Source organism: Protopterus annectens, chromosome 6.part0, assembly GCF_019279795.1.
Source record: "Protopterus annectens isolate FY-2018-M chromosome 6.part0, PAN1.0, whole genome shotgun sequence".
In the NCBI taxonomy this organism is placed as follows: Eukaryota; Metazoa; Chordata; order Ceratodontiformes; family Protopteridae; genus Protopterus; species Protopterus annectens.
The window spans coordinates 1,782,708,350-1,782,729,028 of NC_056737.1; the positions used below are offsets into that span (position 1 = coordinate 1,782,708,350).

The 20,679-nt window shown below is 39.8% G+C and overlaps 1 protein-coding gene across 2 annotated transcripts in view; it reads right to left on the minus strand.

The window, feature by feature from the left end:
• Positions 1-20,679, minus strand: part of CALCRL (calcitonin receptor like receptor) — a 932,649-nt gene that overhangs the window by 342,158 nt on the left and 569,812 nt on the right. Inside the window, exon 4 of one of the 2 annotated variants that reach the window (XM_044075152.1) lies at positions 14,495-14,686. The exons of the other annotated variant lie outside the window; for it this stretch is intronic. The gene's annotated coding sequence lies outside the window, so the exon portion shown is untranslated. The remainder of the gene's footprint in view (positions 1-14,494; positions 14,687-20,679) is intronic. 2 annotated transcript variants of the gene reach the window in all.

Consider the following 20,679-nt stretch of genomic DNA (forward strand, 5'->3'; position numbering starts at 1 on the left):
GAAACATCCAAATCCTTTGCTGCACTCCAAAATAAAAATCTCTTCCATTTTTCTGCATACACCTTACGTGTACTAGGTCTTCTGGCTTCCATAATCACATTCAAAACTTGTTGAGGAAGTTGAGACCTGCTGTGGTTCAAAACAGAATATGCCAGGCTGTTAGATGAAGAGAGTGAAGCTTGACCTTGAGTAGATGACCGTCCTCTGAGACAAAAGGTGTGGAATCAAAGGTAAAGGCCATGGAGGCTTCTTACCAGATTCCTCAGTAATGGGTACCAGTGTTGCCGAGGCCAATCTGGAGCTATCAAAATCATCCTTGGCTTGTCTTGTCTGACCTTTAGGAGTACCTTTGGGAGGAGAGGCAGAGGTGGAAAGGCATACACATGAAGATTTTCCCAACTGAACGAAGAGCATCCACTTTCCAAGCTGTGTGATGATAACTTTTCGCAAAACTTTGGCAGCTGGTGGTTTAGTGGAGAAGCGAACAGATCTATGTCTGGAGTTCCCCATGACACTGTCAATTTTGAAATACATGAAGATCCAGTTTCCACTGTGGGGATCCATGATTTGCCTGCTTAACACATCTGCTAAGGAGTTCTGTGCTCCTGGCAGAAACCTTGCTTGAAGAGTAAGCTGCAAGCTGAGCGCAGTCTCCCACAAAATCATTGCTTGCCTGCATAGAGGATAAGAATGTGTTCCCCCTTGCTTGTTGATGTACCACATGACAGTTGTGTTGTCTGTTAGAATCAACACCTGCCCTGGAAGAAGTAACTCCTTGAAAGCCATCAATGCAAACTGGACTGCTAACATCTCCTTCATGTTGATATGTAGATGCTGTAGTCTGGCAGGCCACTTGTCTTGTATCCACTTTCCATTCAGATGAGCTCCCAAGCTATGTCTGAGGCATCTGTCGTTAGAATCTGACTGCGCCTCTGGCCGGGTCACAGAGAGTCCCTTGTTTAGGTGACATTCCTGAGCCCACCACAAAATTCCTTTTGAATGCAAGGTATTATTTGAATGACAGTGTCCAGATCCTGGCAGTGCTGTGTCCATACATTTTGAGATACCATTGTAGCTTCCTCATATGCAGTTTGGCATTGGGAAGCACCAGAATACAAGATGCCATGAACCCTAATGCTTAAAGGACTGTCCTTGCAGTCAGCACGGACTGATGAGATAGTTGATGGAAGTAAAGGGATAGACTCTTTTGTTTGTCCGGGGTTAAAAGGCCATCTGGGCTGCTGTATTCAGTCTCACACCCAAAAGCACATGTCTTGAGAGGGTACTAGACTGGACTTTATTTCGCTCACAGAATACCCCAGGCATCTTAGCACTGCTATCACATAATCCAGATGCTGAAGAAGCTCGTCCTTTTCTTGAGCCAGAATCAGACAGTCGCCCAAGTAAGGATAGATTTGTATTCCTTTTAGCCTGAAAAAGCTACAACTGGAGCCAGAACTTTTGTGAATACTCTGGCAGTAGATAAGCCAAAGGGCAATGCAGAGAACTGATAATGGGAATTTCCAGCTCGAAACGCAGATACTTCCTGCAACTGAGTCTGATAGGCACATGAAGCTAAGCCTCCTTGAGATCTAAAGTTACCATCCAGTGATCTTTGCCCAGCAGAGGTAAAAGCTGTTGTAACGCCAACATTTTGAACTTGGGAATGTCCAAATAAGTGTTGAGGATAGACAAATCCAAAATTGGTCTCCACGTGTTCCCCTTTTGGTACTAAGAACAGGTGAGAATAAAATCCTAGGCCCCTTTCTGGCACAGGAACCGGCTGAATGGCCCCTATCTGGAGCAACAGAGAAATTTGCTTGTGAGCCTCTTTTCTTTGTAGAGGAGGAATGTCTGGCATGCCTTTGAAAGGAGGCAAGGTATGGAAATAAAACCTGTAACCGTGGTGAACGATATCCAATACCCATCTGTCTTGGGTAATAACACTCCAGTTTTCTTTGAAAAGTGCCAGCCTTCCTCCCAAAGGTGCTGCCAGACGAGAAGGCTCTGGCAGCTGAAAAGGCAAGTCATTGGGTCTGCTTACGAAAGGACTGACCCCTGCCCTCACCAGAAGACTGGGCAGGCGAACTGCCTGCTCTAGGCCTAAAAGAACCTTGAGCTCTGCCTACCACGCCTAGATCTACCCCTAGACTGAGAATCATAAGAAGGATAAGTCCACCCCTTAGTAGGCCAATTTCTACTAAACTTTGGAGGCTGAACCTGCAAAAATCTTTAACAGTCTGCATAGACTTAGCCTTGTCCTCCATTTTCTTTAAAACTGCGCCCACAGGCAAATAACACATCAGATTGTAAAGGAGCATCTAAAATCCTTGTCTTTACATGTTCAGCTAAATTCTGATCCCTGAGCCAGGCGTGCCTAAGAACAGAACCAGTGGCTGCCACCCTCGAAGAGGCCTGTACAGCATCAAAACCACATTGCAAGGAATGCTTACCCACCTGTTCAGAAACATGAACTAAATCCTGCAACTCTTTACACTCAATACCTTCCGCCAGAGCATCTACCTTAGACTTCAATTGTGAAAGGAGATAATTTTGGTATTTCAACATGTGAAACTGGCAATTCAAAGCCCTCATGGCTAAAGTGGAAGAAGTATACACCTTTTTCCCCATCTATCCAAAGCCCTTGCCTCTTTATCAGAAGGAACAGGATTTTTAACAACAGAAGCCTTAACACCTTTAGGGCCCTGAGAAACAGTTTCTGGGTCTGCCCTGGGACTCTTAAAAGATACTTATGAGCTTCAGGCACCCTATAATACCTGTCCGGTTTAACTGGGGCAGGCGGCCAAGAATCCGGGTTCAGGGAAGCCTCCGCGAACACATCCTCCACCACATCCAGAACAGGAGGTATAGCTAACGGCCTATGCTGGGGTAGAAACAAAATTCCCTAAGCCTTTTCCTAGAATCAGAGAAATCTTGACCTTCCCATTTAAAATGCTCCCTCATGGAATGAAGGGTCTCTGAAAAGAAAAATCCTCAGGAGGAGAAGCAAGGTGTAGAGTCATCTACATCAGAATCAGAATAAGGAGGATACTCCTGCAAGTCTTCAGCCAAGACTCAGAAGCCTCCGAACACTGCTCAAAACTTTCAAGCTCAGGTTCCACCCTAGGCCTCTTATCAGGGGGGGGGTAAAGAACCTCTAATCATAGTAATCAAATCTTCTGCCATTTTAAGCATATGTTTCTTAGGCAGAGACCCTGAAGAACTAGGGAGACCCCCACTGAAGTTAACCCTGGCCTACCTCTAGAAGGAGCCTTGGAAACAGAAGGAGGGCCTAACCACCTTAGGAAGGGAGGGAGAACAGCTACCTGAGAAGCCCCTTCAGCCTGGCCTACCTCCTGAGAGGACACATCTTGTAACAGTAAAGTCTCACCCTGAGAATCCAAAGGAACTTCTGGTAGAACCACCGCCCACAGAGCCCTCTAAAGAACCGACGCCTGGGACAGACGGTTCTTCCACCCTAGGCTTCATGCTTTGTCCTTGCGCTTTTTAGACGGCGCCGGAGCATCCAACGGCATGTTGTAATTACAACGCTTCCCAAAACTAACCTGGCACAATCTAATCTTCTCTTAATAGTTTGTTAAATCTAGCACAAGAGCGACAGCCAACAACGTCGTGCTCAGGCCCTAAGCAAGGTATACACAATGTATGGTAATCTCTATGAGGTATCTGTTTCCCACAAGAAATACAGTTATTCACTTTTTCTGACATCCGTTAAATACTGAGGCAAGAAAAACAAAATATTCCAACGGGGTACTTAGCCAACTTTGACTCGGTCTGAAACTCCGACTTCAGAAAATTTCAGAACGCCAACCTGCACTCGCAATACCATGCGGCAAAAAAGACTGAGGATATGACGTCGGTCATGCGCATTTGTATCCTGACGTTCTGATGTCAGTCAAATGCGCCTTGACCGACGTCAGCCTTATACTTTGGTATTCGGGCCGACTGGGACAGCGGACTACCCAAGTGTTAGGACTGCAGCAATGTGAGATGAAGAACATCTGATGTTAAACTGGGGGCATAGTATGAGTAGAGCTTTGAGTTTGATGGGTGGTCTTTCAGAAGATATTTGAAAGAAGGATGGTAAGTTATAATTCTACCAGCCTGTGGAGTATAATTCCATTTTTTGGCAACAGAATAGAAGTAAAGGCTATTTTCAATTGATGTTTGAGGTTTATAGATGGTGAGAAGTTGCTTAAGATTAGAATGAAGAGATCTGTTTGGGTGAAAGGAAGGAAGAATAGAACTTAGTGCAGGGCAGGCGTGGGGTTTATAAATGATATTGTGGTCAGTAGCTAGTTGTACGAGGTCCAGGTAGTAGGGTAGTACAAGCAAGATCAAACATTTAGAGCCTTGCAATGATTTGTATAGCATTGTTTATTGGCAGCAAATTTAGCAACTATTTCAAGTTTAATTTTAACAGATACCTGTAAGTTGGTAATGATAGGGGAACCATATAAGAGTGAAGGAAGGGGGTAAGTGGCTGCTAGGGTGGTTTTAGCAGAGTTAGTAAGAAAGTTTTTATGTCTGTAAAGCATGCCAAGTTTCTGGGGAGTTTTATTATTATTATTATTATTATTATTATTATTATTATTTTGAATGTAGAGTTCAAAAGTGAGTTTGTCATCAATTGTCACATCAAGCAGTTTGGAGAGGAAGAGGAGTAGTGTTGTTTTTGAGGATTGAGCAATAAAGAATGTTATTTAAACTACAGCATCATGTCATGATATTCTTAATTTAATGAATTGTTGTGTGAGGTACCTAATCTCTCTGAATGAAGTGTTTATTAAACATATCCTGCTGAACTACTGAAAATTCTATAGACTGGTTTAGTAAATGTCCAGGATACCCTAAAAAGGGTATCATAGAGAAGCTGAATCTGCAATATAAGAATTCATAACATACACCACAAAATTGTCCTGAGACAGCCAAGGTCTCAGTGAAGGGTACATTCTAAGTCTGTAATCTCTGAAAACTCATCAATCACTGGGAAAACAGGATGTGCTACTGAAAGGAATTTAGATGTGTCCTTGACCACAGCACTGTTTGTTAACATCTGTTCAAGTACATCACCAGTTTTTGTATTAATCTGAGAGCCTGAGTTCCTGTGAAGTACTTATAAAGTCCTCATTCTGGCAGTTTCTATATTCTTAGAATGCTAAATGAAAACAAATATGAAAATTTACTGTTGCCTGATGACTTTATAGCCTTATTCTGCTACACTGCAAATAGGATTATAGCATGAGTCAGACAAAGGATACGAGAACAATTTTATTTGGAATATAATAGAGCTATAAGTCATGTGAACATTACAACATTGTTATGGGTTTAATTTTCATATAATGTTTCATGCATTAACTTTTGAAGGAATGGTTTTATCATCAGGTACTGGTAGTATCAGGTACTGACCCCATAAAAACTCTTAGATTTTATAAACAAAAATTCCCCAGTTCAGACTGTTAAAGAACCTGATAGAGAATAGAATACACTTGACCTGGTCTTAACAAACTTAGCATTTGTAAGTGCCATTCCCCGGGGTCCACCCCCCACACTGGTCAAGTCAAATCACAAACTAATAACTTTCAACGTCAAAATCTCCAAATTTTCAGAAACAAATATCACAAAATTCAAGGGCTTCAAATGTACAAACCTTCTACAATTGTGTATAAGTGAGTTGAACAGTATTACCACATAATGTCGATATGGGTGTGCCACATGTGCTCACCTGGTAGTAACTCATTGTAAACCTGCTCACTGCCACTTTCTCAAAAAGACAAGTGCTCCATCTCCTACTGGTCTGATCTCCAATTTCTACACAACCCTCTCAACACCCACTCCTATAAACCCTAACCCTAAAACTCCCACACATTTCCCAACTGACTTCTCACTCCCCACCCTAAACCATCAACCCCCTCCCTATCCTTAAAGTCCCTGATTGCTCCCTACATGTAAAACTTCAACCATCTTCCCTAAACCTAAATTCCATGATTGCTCCCTAATGCTAAAGCTTCCATCCTGCTCCTTAAAACTAAAACTTTCCCTAACCCTTAAATCACTCTCCCCCTTCCTAACTGAACTGTAACACTACCTCTGCCCCTAACCCTAAGCCTAACCCTACACATTACATTACTAACAGTAGTACTTCCAAGGCGCGACACTTGACCTTAATTTTGTAGCTGGAGTTTACTGATATAGTGTGCTTTTTAGTGGGAGAAGTATTCAACATCTGGTGATTCACTCTTATGAGTCATTCGGTGCCTTGTGATTCTCTTTTTTGTTCTATGATTTTTTTCTGTTTTGAGTTTACTACCTTTCATGACATAATCACCTCTCTCTCTCTCTCTCTCTCTCTCTCTCTGAATACACACACACACATACACACACACACACACACACACACACACACACACACACACACACACACACACACACACAAACATATACATACATATATAAACAGATGGACAGGGTCTATATTATAACAACGAATGATCAGATGATCAAATGTTGTTATATCAACCCCTAAATCTTGAATACTCAAAACAGTGAACAATCAGAACAGCGATTTTTTTCCCAGGAAAAAAGAATTGCTGTTCCCCCCAAAAAAAAAAACACTAAATGAAGTAGGGGCCCACCCCCCCTACTTAAATATATCAACTCCGAGATCACACTTAAATATACCAACTCCGAGATCACACTACAGTGGAGGAAATGGCACAACCTGGATGGCCGGCCAAGTGATTTCTTTCCCTGGGAAAAAATTTGCTGTTCCAGCCATTCGCTATTTTTCCAGTTCGACACTTAGTGTTCGAACTAACAGCGTTCGATCATCTAATCGTTCACTGAACTAAAGTAGACCTGATGGACAGATAGACAGACTGATAGATGGATATACCTTAATAAAAAATAAAGTGGGGGGTGGAATGCCCAAACCTTTACATATCTCAAGGACATCCATAAAGTATAGGTGTGTGCCATGTTTTAATAGTATGAGAAAAAGAATATACAGCTTTAGAAATTAAGTTGTGAAACTTTGAGGAGATGCAACAGTTTATTACTTCAAAGCAAGGATTTTATGTCAGGACCAGCCCAATTATATGTGCAGTAAGGCAGAAGACCTGAAGTAATTCAAGAATGCATGTGGCAGATACAAAACTATGCTTCTAATAACCATGCAAGGATGGTAAACCTGTTTGTTAAGCAACTTCTGCAGCTTAACCAGTAAGCATTCAGTCAATTAAGTAGACCACATGATCCTTATCTGACACAAAAATATTTATTGGGCTTTTTCTCAGAAATACAGCTGGAAGGGAATTTATGTCACTATATAAAATCAACAAAGTAAAATGCCTTAAATACAAATCATCATATTCAATTTCTTTGAAGCCTGTAAACTGGATGTTGCACTACATTGACACATTATTGGCAGCTAAGATTATTCAGTTTTTCCTATATTTGTTTGATTTACTACTTTAAAATAAGTTTTTACCATGTCTCCTGGCCTCTTAGTGCAAAGGCCAAACATAATGAGGGGAAAAAGCCCCCCAAATAGAGACAATTTTAAATATTGGTCTTACAAATTTAGGAAGTTGATAGAATAATGTTTCCATTAACATGCATTTTCTGATGGATGTGAAACTCAAATATCTGACTTTATTTAGTGACTCTAGTCCTTAGTAATGTGCAGAAAACCAGAGATTTTATGAGGAAAAGACCAAAAATATGAGACAAAAATCTGGACATGCTACAAAAATCTGGTCAGTTGGGAATTATGGTTTTTACCCTTCTTGGATTTAGTTCAATGTAAAATTGATTTTGATAGTACAATCAATATAGTAATTCATTTAATTCTATAGAAATGCCCCTGAAAATGAACCCACAACTGGACGCTTTGCACTGCATTCAATGTGACCTCCCCCTTCCTGACATGTTGCACATCGCCACATAATGCTTACTTAGCCAATCACATGTTGTTAGTATCACATGCTGTAATGCTTCAACAATGAATGACTGACACAGTAATAAAAATACTCAGTTTCCATTTATCAAATGCACTAAAGATAGGGTTACCACCTGTCCCACTTTGCGAAGGACAGTGCCTCTTTGGGCGGTTGTATCCTGACCAAAAATATTAAAAATGGCAAATGTCCTGAGATTTTAGGACATAATTATGTCCCATACTTTATGTAATAGTTGCATAAAATAGTTATTTCTGCATCTAAAATACCTAAATGTTACAAGAAACAGAATAAGCAACTAAATTGATACAAGAATAAGCTTTTATTTAGGCAAAAAAGTAAAAGTTCTATCTTTTGTACTGACCGTGGGTATGTGTCGGCCTGTAAATTCTGTGTGTCCCGAAAATGTCCCACTATGGCCATTTCAAAAGGTGGCAACCCTAACTAAAGAGCTATGATCCAAAGACACAGATTAAAAAACTATTTTTATGGATGGGACTTACTCCAGTCCCTTTGTGGTAGGCAATTCCCCCAGCCCCCTTACATTTATAGTGATCCCACTGTCAATACAAATGCCCTACATAATACAAGATTAAAAAGTGATTTCAACTAGTTGTGATTGAACAATTACAACCCAATCACCTAGACACTGAGCATATGTAAGGTAAGCAGCACTAATGTCCATTTGTGTTCATACATTTAACAACTAAGTGATATCAGTGCTTACAAGCTTTTGTCTCACTTTTTCTGAAACAGATAGACTTTGACTAATTTAATTTGAATCCAGGAAGAGTTTTCTGTTGATTTTCAGGTACTCCTTAATTAGATGGAGACAAGACACCTTCAGTCTGTCTAGAATATAAACAAAAGTCCCTGTTAGCAGCAGATACACATGTGCATATGGGAGAGCTGAATAAGGCTAAAATTTTATGTGGTTGACATCTGTTTAGCTGACACAATTTGGTTGACTAAGCAGAATGCTGACAGGTATGCAAGATCAACAATCCCCGGTAGGGGAATATACTTTTTTTCCTGGGTATTGTGTGAGCTCAGAGTTACAATATATAATTAACAGGATGGGGGTGCAGGGGGGCTTGAATCCTACAAAAAAAACACTTTTTTTTTTTTAAGTTTTTGCATGCACCGAAATTAATTCTCAGACCATGCATAGTAACATGTTGACACGCATAATGTCCATCAATTTGATTCGACATTGTGTATGTTGACTTAAGTAGTATTCAACTAATTTAAGTATATTCATACATTTATTTATTTAACATTTGTTTACTAGGAAAGTCTGTTTTGGAACAAGCCACTTTTCAGAGGTGGCCCGGGGAGAAACGTAGAGACACATTCTTTGTAACGTGGGAGGAAACTGGAGCACCCAGAGAAAACCCACACAAATGCAGGGAGGACATACAGACTCCACACAAAAGGCACCCCAGCAGAGAATCGAATTGGAGAACCTCTTGCTGAGCGGCAACAATGCAAACCTCTACACCACTGCACCGTCCAAAACTGAAGACCCATACATACGCATGCAAACATACATATACATAAATATATGTACATTATAGGTAAATGGTCTAGTGAACCACAATGACCACTCTGGGGTTTCTGGAGTTATAGTATTTGGGAACAGGAATAAGAATAAAATTGCATACACATGGCCCAAATAGAGGAGGCCATTCCCCACTGGTAAAAAAGGGAGAACCATAGACAGGATGAAGAGACAGTAGCTTCTCTTGCTGATGGAGGGAAATCTCGGAGCAGCACACAGTCTAGGGCCTGTAGAGATAGACAGAGAATAAAGTATCAAAGACATTTGCCTCTGTGATGGAGGGAGATTTTGCATCCAAGAGGGGAGATTCTTGGAAGAATTTATGACCAGAAAAATCTGTAGAGAAATGTAGATCTATTAGTGGGTAGAGAACAAGTACAATGAAGTGCATGCTTTTGTTTTGTTTTGAAATGATTTTGAAATGACAGCTTAATGCAGAACCATAAACAAAACATACATACATCTAAAGTGGAGTCTCCACTGCTTGTTAAATACCACACTGGTTGTTGTGCTAGGCAAAGTAAGGTCAAAATATACCAAACTATACTATTTATGGCCCCTGCACTGGCTGAATTGCTCCCCAAAACTGAAGACCCATTATGAATCAACTTTCCCACCTGCAGGAAAAAAGAGAAACATACTGTTCTCTTTGTATTACCACACTCACTAGCAGACAAAAAGAAAAGTAAAGTGTATCCAGCCTCAGTTCGAGTATAGTCTTGCCAGAGTGACTGCAAAGTCACTTCTATACCACTGTCGTGAATAACCAACACATACTTGACAAAATGTTTTGTCACATCCTGTTACAATAATTATTTTGTTTATTTTCTTTTTGGCACCATTGCCTACTGACAGTCAACTCTCCTTGGCCAAATGGCCCATCTATTCCTCTTACCTGAATGACATCCAACAAACAGGAGTTGTCACTAAGGTAGCTCTTGTTTTTTTTTTTTTTCTTCTTCTGTTTATTGAGTCCTTACACCCACAGGCACTTTTTCATATCCTAGACTTGTTGATAATTCCTTATTGTTTGACAATCATGACTGTGCAGTAGTTTGGAAAGACTTCTATATGTGTCATCTTATATAGAAAGTCTTCTCCACTAGACCCAAAAAGTCTTAATTCCCCTCTGTGCATATCCTATCAGATTACTTGACTTGTATTTGTTTAAACATAGTTCTCAATGTGAGAGACCTCTGAGATTCATAACTGAAAAGATAAGTGGCTTCAAAAATTTTTATTATCAGGATAGGCTGGCAGCCTTTTCTCTGTACTCCTCCAAGGAGATCTGTGTCTAGCGTTTTGAACCGTTAAAGATCTAACCCTCTCTGACCTCCTATTCCTTCATAGAACAAATGGCACCTCAAACACCTGGTTAAAAGAACTAAACCTTCACCAGCAGATAAATAAGATATGATGGTGTGATAGATTCATATCACAACATATGCTTTACCTTTGGAACAAACTTCCAGTATACTTCAAACAGAGAAGAACCTTTGCCACCTTCAAGGTAAACCTAGGTAATTGGATGGGTAGCCTCAAATTCTCCCATAGACTATTCTATCTTGTCTCCATGAGGCTAGGGATAACTTATGAATAGAGATTTTTGGCTAGGCTTGTAATGGTCTGCAGACAGATTGCCTAGTACTAACTTATGGACCTAAGTGTTTGGATCTCAATAAATATATGTAATACGCACCATGCCTCTGCATGATATGATAAATTGGTCCTTCACCCTTGTAGATATGTAGCTCCATATGATCTCTAGTCTACACTAGCAAAAAATGTGCTCACAAGCACACACACACACACACACACACACACACACACACACACACACACACACACACACACACACACACACACACGCACACACCTCAAAAGAGAGGTGAGCAGGATTAAGCGGTGGTACAGCGGTAGCGTTGTTGCCTCACAGCAAGAGGTTCTCCTGTTCAATTCTCAGCTGGAGTGCCTCCTGTGTGGAATCTGCATGTCCTTCCCATGGTCGAGTGGCCACTGAAAGACATGCATGAATGGGCATGCCTTCGCTGAAGGTTGGGTGTCAGGCTGGCAACTCAGCCCCATAAAAATCTACTGCCAATCATTAATGGACCGGAGTTCCACTGTGGTGACCCTTAAACGGGAAAAGCCAAAAAGACAAACAACTTTTTCATCCACCCATACTAACTCCAACAGGAACATGTTGAGCTCAGCTTATATGAGTCACATTCAGCTCTTTATCCCTCTGTACCAATGGAACTGGTTGCAATTAGCATAAGTTCATTATATGCTATATTCATTATATGCTATATTCATAACATCTGACCAGACTTGGAAATGAATAACAAAAGTCCTTTAGCACTCCTCTTCCTTCTAGGTAAACTATTAGATGTAGTACTTCTTTGGCAAATTATCTTACTTAAGCAGATAAGACTCCTAGGTTCATAGGTTCATAGTTATATACTAGGCTAATGACCACCAGGCTTTTATAAGCTTAGCCATGCAATTCAACCCAATTGTGTCCAAATGCACCACAGACATTTTTATGAGGAGGTATGTTAGTTAGGAAGTTTCTAGATTTTATGGGGGGTATGTTAGTTTAGGCATTACTTTCTGTCTCTATCTACCAGAAATATGGGGGCCAGATCCCAGGGGATGAATTTCAAATTTCCCATCCATTGGTCAACTTTACATTTAAATAGGGTTAGGGATGGAGTCTGCTTCATATGGATAGGGAGCCTGTTCCGAGCGTGGGGATCCTCAGAAACACATAACTGTCTCAGCAACATGTCTTATTTATGTCACAATCAAAATTTAAATCCTTAGAGCTAGTGGTTCTGATGCTGTTCATTTTGTGGATGAGCAAAAGGCTCAGCAGAGCTGGATCTGAGGAGGCCTTGTACACCAGGCATATATCGTCTCTCAGTAACTTGTAGTTAACAGAGTACAGAAATAGGGTTTTTTTACCAATGGTAATATTATAGTCTTAGAAATGGTCATGAAGTAGGCAAGGCAGTGATTAAATTTATTTACTATATTCAACAAAGAAGACAGGAAATTAAGAAATGGCCATAGGGTGTTTCCTAGAAACCTTCAATACATTCATTTATATATTTCTTAACCAGGGTAAAACAGTAATCATAGTGGACCATTTTCAGCCTCAGTCAAGGGACAACAACTGACAAACAATGTCAAAACAGGCAGACAAAAAAAATGCAATGTATACAATTGCATATTGCACAGGTTGGCAAATAGTTTAAATGAACATTGTACACAACCTGGGTTAATGACCACACAGTAGTCTCTATACTTCTCTACATCATCACAGTCTTAGGATCAGAGTAAATGCATGGCTCTAATGCTATCTAATGAACAGAAGCCAATGAGATAATTGTTGCAGCATTTGATATAATATCTCACTAGTGAACTTCAAGTTCAACAAAGCTCAGTCGCTGGTACACTATATGTAAACAACCCTTGGAGGAATTATGACACTGTGGAGGTTTTCCAGTACTATAAAATGCTTCTAATAAATGTCAAAACACAAAACTCAGTTTGAAAAATGCACATTTTTATAGATGGTAAAAAAAAAATACCACAAAAATGATTTGTTTAAAAGTTGACACACACAATGAACTTAGTACTGCATCAAGACAATCAGCAAGTCCAAAAATATAAGCAACCAATACAGCTTGATTGTAGGATCTCATATCTCGCTCACAAACTAATGTATACTGTATCTTATCATTCCACTATATAAACTATACAAGAAATAATAGCATAAATGGAAATAAATTAGATAATAACTAATAACACAAATGTTAAATATCTTTAAACCACAATGTCAGTGGCAGATCATACCTCTCAGCTGTACAGATTTTTGCAGAATATCCAGATTTTTGCGTCATATTTTGGTCTGTTTCTCATAAAATTGTGGTTTTCTGGCAAATCACTGACAAATCATTGGGCTGACGTCAGAAAATAAAGACAGACATTTGAGTTTCAGACTTCCCACCCTTTAAAAAATCCATGCAAATGCAAAACCTGTTATTCTATCAACGTTCTAAGTTTGTAAGAGCAATAGTTAAAAAGTGTCCCTATTTTTGGGCCTTTGCCCCCCATTATTTATGGTTTTCTCCAGATTTCTTGTTCTAAGAGGTAGAGAGGTATGGTGGAAGTAAACTTCATAGACACACTGCATGTTTGCAGACACATGGAATGCTGTGTGCACTTCAGTGACATGCTGCATGTTTGCATACACATGGAATACTGTGTGCACTTGAAAGGCATGCTGCATATTTGCAGACACACGGAATACTGTGTGCACATCAGAGACATGCTGCATGTTTGCAGACACATGGAATATTGTGTGCACTTCAGACATGCTACATGTTTGCAGACACATGGCATACTGTGTGCACTTCAGAGACATGCTGCATGTTTGCAGATACATGGAATACTGTGCACACTTCAGAGACATGCTGCATGTTTGCAGACACATGGAATATTGTGTGCACTTCAGAGACATGCTGCATGTTTGCAGGCACATGGAATACTGTGTGCACTTCAGAGACATGCTGCATGTTTGCAGACACATGGAATACTGCGTGCACTTCAGAGACACATTGTATGTTTGCAGACACATGGAATACTGTGCGTACTTCAGAGACATGTTGCATGTTTGCAGACACATGGAATACTGTGTGCACTTCAGAGACGAGCTGCTTGTTTGCAGACACATGGCATACTGTGTGCACTTCAGAGACATGCTGCATGTTTGCAGACACATGGAATACTGTGTGAATGAGTGGTATGACATTGTAGTCTGTGTGCTATAGTTCCAGTGCAAGAAGACAGCTGCAAAGAAATGCTTTTCTACAACTGACTTTCTAAGATGTAATAAATGCATTTTTTAAAAAAAGCAAGGACACTAAATAACAATTGTAATCCTCACCCAACCAGTGGATTTCCCCTCATTGATAGGCTTCTCTGGTTATGGGGTAAATCCAGTTTCACCATCAGTCAGGCAGTAGTTACCACTTTGTACTGTTTCAGTCTAAAGTTGCCCCATATCCAATGAACCATTTTCTCATTTGGCTTCTCATCTCCTGAGAGATGGTTGAGATAAAAGAAACTCCACCTCCACCTGGAAGAAATAAAAGCAGCCCTTTAGAGTTACATAAAGATTTTCTCTCGATGCTTTTGCTTTAACTGACCTGCTCAGCACCACTTCATTGCTACTAGATTCAGCAGCCTATAAGAAGGAAGCTAATAAGGTATAACAAAAAAGTTTTAGACGTTTTGCCCATACACCATTTACTGTATATTATTATGTTCAGATCCATGTGCATTTGAAGAAAGCTCAAAATTAACCAGTGCTGAGTCCAATGCTGATGAAGTACTGCTGAAGGAGAAAGCTTTTTCTAACAAATTGTACACAACCCAGGTGTATAGCAGCTTTTGTAGGTCTTTCTTCAATTCCTTAAGCACCTCATTATTTCATAGGTTCATAGGTAGGTACTAGGCTATCGGCCCTAGGGCCTATACAAGCCTAGCCCGATCCAACAAATATTTACTTTCCTGGACCCCTGTCTAGCAGGGCTACTGATGTGATCCCCGAGGTGAATTTCCTATGTTCCATCCAATCTTCAAGGTTCCTCTTGAAGAGAGTCACTGAGGCGCTCTGCCTGACATGTATGAGCAGCCTATTCCAGTGTATGGGGAGTCTGTGGGTCAGGAATCTATCCCTCCAGCATGTTCTATTCATTATGATGACAAGGTTAAGATCCCTGGAGTATATGGCTTGCAGGGATTGGGATTTCTTTAAGTGTAGCATGTCCAACAACTCTGGGTTTTCATGGCCTTGTGTGTTAGGCAGAGATTGCCTCTGAGTAGGTGATAGGTGATATGTGACATAGTATAGCTGGAGTTTCTTTAGAAGGTCAACATAAGGCATCTGCTTTAGGCCTGTGATTCTTTTTGTGAGGTATTTCTGCAGCCTTTCTAGTTGTTGCAGATGTCTTGTGAGGTACATACCAAACAGGGCATTGTATTCTACAATGGGGTCTAATGAGGGATGAGTACAAAGGGACAATGACCTTTTTTCTGGATAAAAAGCCTTTAGTGATGAGGTGTGCCATGTAGAAGGATTTTCTAACTGTTGTGGCTATGTGGTTATAAAAGATGAGACCACTGTCCACCTGTGTCCCTAGGTCTCTTATCACACTTTTGGTGTTTAGTGTACCGTCACCTTTGTGGTAGTTCACAGGTATGTGATTTTTCCCAAAGGGGATAACTATACATTTTTTGGCATTTAGCTTGACCCCATGGCTCTGGCACCAGGCATCTGTTTCGGTAAGGCTCTTTTGTAGTATATCCACATCATTTGGGGATTCAATAATGGCTCCCAGCTTACAGTCATCTGGCCAGAGTCCCTTAGTGTTGGCCTGTACTTCAGAGAAGTAGATGCCAAACAAGAGTGGTCCCAGAACAGAACCCAGTGGTACACCACTTGTCACTTGTCTGGAGCTGGATTTGGAGTCGGCTACTTTTACAGTGTGTTCTGTCAGTAAGCCAGTTTGCAACCCATCTCAGTAAGTTTATCTATGATTCCAGAGTGGGGGATAGTGTGAAAAGCCTTGGCAAGGTCTAAGTAGGCTGTGTGAACCACCTTACTATCATCCATGGCTCTGGAGACTGATTTGAAGAAGTCGATCAGGTTCAGGAGACAAGACCGGCCCTTCACGAACTCAAACTGAGTGGTTTCTAGGGTTTGAAGTTTGCCAATGTCTTTGTTTATAAGTTCCATGATAATGCATTCCATAGCCTTGCAGATCAGGCTCGTCAGTCTGATGGGACGGTAGTTCCCAGGATCCAAAGTGGATCCTCCCTTGTGGAGTGGGATGACTGTAGCCGTGCGCCACTCTGTGGGCATGAAGTGTGAGGTGAGGCTATGATTAAACATGACACATAGGTGAGGTGCCAATTTATTTCATAGTTCATGCAGTACACAGCCCAGGATGTTGTCTGGTCCCATGGATGCTGTATTCTTGGCTTTGGAGAGTGTGGCTTTTACCTGAATGGCCATGATTCCAGAATTTGTCATTCTTTCCATATTGAGATGGGCCCTTTAGGGGGTGAGAGGGGGGTGAAGTTGCCACTTAATCTATCTGCCAGGATATTGGCAATATCCTTGGGATCAGTATATCTAGTGCCATTCTGCTGTAGCACAGAGCAGATCTGAGTATTGCCATTTAGATTCTTGACATAGTTATAGAATGCCTTGTGGTTGTCTTTGGAATCTTTGGCAATTTTGTTTTTGTGACTAGCTTTTGAGAATTTTATGAGGGATCTCAGCTTTCTACTGAGGCTGGTGAGGGAGTTTTTTTAATCCTGGGTTCTTCCTCTTTTCTGCAACAGTTTCTTCTTCTGTTGTACAGCTGGTTTATGGCAGGGGACCACCAGATTGGCATTAGTTAATCGGAGACCACTGATCAGTAATAAGCAGTTACTGACTTAAATCTGAGGACAAATAAAAAAATACATAGCAAAAATGAAACACGTGTAAAATTATTAAAATGTAAGGGTACTGGTTCAAAGAAGCTAAATTAAGTAATACATTCCAATACAGCACATACTGAAAAATTATTTTGGAGAACCTATCACAATAATAACCAATGAATTATATGTAATGATACGACATAGAAAAGTAACCCAAGTAAATTAAAAGTAGAATCTAAGAAGCTGAAATGTTTTACATTTATTTCCATCTATATCACATTGATATTTACATATAAACTGTACACATAGTGGAGATGAAGGGGAAACATGAGAGAGCAAATGGAGGGTAGAATGGGAAAGGAAGTAATGAGATAGGTAGATTTGTTAGCAGACTAGATTTTTCAAGAAATATAGTCAACTTTTGTAGCAGTCATGTAAAATGAGGAGCCTTAGTGAGCTTGACTTCTTAATCTGTAGAGGGAAGTTTTTGGAATTAGTTTAGCTGCAAGTGGAAAAACTATGTTGGTATGAAGGAGTTTAAATAGCTGAGAGGGTAGCACGGGTTTAGGCCCATGTTTAACTGGCAACCATATGGCTTTTTCAGGAATGAAGCAATTGTGTTCATTTCTATGTCAGAGAGCAAAGTACTTTGCAGTGCATGGAGTACCATTATTATGTTCAAATATTAGTTAAATGGCATCCTGGTTCAGAAACACTATAGCATGAGACCCAACATTAATCACACTTAGAAAGGTGCTTAACAATTGTTAAACATCCCTCTAAGCTGCTAATGTCATGTCTGGTATGATAATAGCATTGGACCGAGATGTTATTTAACTCATATTTGTTTCTGTCTGCCATCTATATTACACTTAATAAAATCTGTTTGGGAACTAGCTGCTTCTCTTACATGAGAAATATGAAAAGACATAATGGAATTCCTAATTATAGTACTGGCTTTCAAAGCCAACACAGCACTTTTTGTAGCTACTAGTACATGGAAACAGACAAATCTCCATGCACTACAAAGTATTATGATCAGGTTACTGATCATAATTTAAAATTATGTGTTCTTGACATGGATGACATGATTCACCTTGAGAGTGAATTTCTTGCCATCCATGTCTTGAGCACATAAGTAAGTTACACTTGGTGGTCAGATCACAGTCCTCTATATGAGATAGTTTCAATAGATGTAGCATTTGTTGGAGGACTTGGTGAAGGGTTAGGCTGTCTTCTAGTTGTGCATGTAAGATTCAGTTGCCAATTGCTGCATAACATGTAAAGAAAGGACAGATATTTACTGCCCAAAATAGTAGGTAGTACATTATTTTTTTTGTTTTGTCCAGGATGCAATGGAAGTTGAGGCAAGGGTCTAACCATAAGCCATGATGTTTCAATTGGGTGACATTCTCAAGTGGGAGGTTGTTATTGTCATGAATTTGAAGGCTGGAAAGGTTTTCAGTTGCATTGTTATGCTTACAGAGTTTAGACATACAGGAAGGAATTTATCTTGTATGATTTGGGAAGTACTAGTTAGGGAATGAACTGCAATATTTGGATCTTGTGTGTTGAGGATGTTTGACCAGTTGAGGAAGGACACGGGGAAATTTAAACCTAATGATCTTAGTTTGTATGTTGGGTCTGAGGAATGCAAGTTTGGGGTGGGCTTTAAGTGGGATGTTCTGCAAGTGGAAAGTGATACTACAGTGATCACTAATTATTGTAGCTTCCACTTTGAGGGTGGATTTAACTGAGGGCTTGTTAGAGATCATAAAGTAACTGATAGAAGGAATGAAGGTTTGGACAGGCATACTACTGAACTAGCTGCTTAAAACAGGTCAGCTCATAGTACAAAGATGTCATTGTGCAATGGTTCTAATAGATTAATGTTAAAATCCCCAAGGATGATACAGGTGTTGTATTTTCTTGCTAAAGCTAACATATAATGTAGTAGTTTTAGGGTGTGCCAGTGCTGATGGAGTAGTGGAAGTAGACCACTGCTAGGAGCCAATTGTATTTGTCATAACTTGGGAATTTTGTTAGGAGACAGTTAGAGGCAGGGGTAGTAGATGTATTTGCTTGTACCAGAATTTACTATTTTAGGAGGGATTTAAAAATGATCTATGCCATTTTCATTTCTGCTACAAAGGCAGTCATCACACAATAAGCTGTATGCTGGAAAACAGAGGTAGATCAGTCCATCAGGCTGTCAGTTTTACTATACAAATCATTGACTACTACTAGGTCAGGCTTGCTTTCTGTGATATAGGCACTAATTTGATTTAGTTTGTTGCAACTGTTAGTCATGTGAAGTAAGAGTAGCTTGATAGCTCATGGCATGAGATCCAGGGTTAGAGTCAATATTTGCTTTTAAGAATATGATAAATGATGTGTGTGAATTTAAAGAGAAATGTATGTATTACTACATATCATTTCAAACAGAAACATATGTATGTCATTGAAAGAAAAGAAATGAATTGTGTGATATTGACGGTAAGGTGCTGTAGCAATATGGAAAGACTGGTGGTTCCAGGAAATGACTGAAGTATACGTAGTTGGAGTTCATCTTTGTAGTTTATGCAGATGCTATATATAGTGAAGAAGGATGTATGGGTTTTGTTATTAATGCAGAGACTATAGTAGCCTGGTTGAAGTATTTTTAGTGAGGGATATTGTGAATGACAGTGCATAGTATGGAGAGAGAGTGTTAGCTGGAGTGTTAGGTTCTGTTTTTATAGCCTATGTTTGCAAAACTTTTGCTGCTGAAGAAATGGGTAGGCTCCTTTAACAGGAGTAACTTTGATTGCTAAAAATAGGTGTGGACCATTAGAAATAAACTGGATAGTCCATGGATTTTCACAGAAATTGGGGGTGGGAGGTGAGTGAAGAAGGTCCACAATACCCATAGTAGCAGGAGACCTTTAATCTGCAGGAGCCCAAAACAAAATTCCACAAGTCAGATGTTTAAAAAAAGGTACTATTTTTATATCTGCTAACAAATATACATAGTTCAAACTGCCTCACTGGGCATAACCCCTTCCATTTTAGTAATAACAGATTAACAGTTTGTAAAATACAACCAGTTGTAGACCCAAAACAAAAGCAGAAAATCACATGACATGGTGATCATTTTGCCAGTATTAAAGGGACTTTACTAAAAGTTATTTATAAATTATTACTCAGATTAAGAAATACTTAAAAACGGTAATGAGTAGTTTCAGTTATGCCATGGATTCTTTAAATTACAGGTGGTGAAGGTGACATATTCACTCTTAGAACACACAGGCAAATGCTTCTTTTTCGGTGGTCCCTAGTTATATCCAATTACCTTTCAGTGCTCACAATGCTCCTAAACAACATGCAGGCTTTAGAATTCCTAGTAGTATAATAACATACAAGGGTCGGCTCTTCAGTGTATTACAGATATCTATGTTACTGCCTAATTTTTTCATGAATGTACTTACATGATAGATAGCTCTGTCGTGTAATCCCTTAGTTTTGATAGTGGTAATCTTAGTCTAGAGCAATCCAAATGATTATGTTACATTCTTGTCTTGGTTACATTAAAATGATTAATAAAATGAGTTCATCCTAATATCTTAATATTATTTTTGAAATCCTCACATCTCTTAAGAG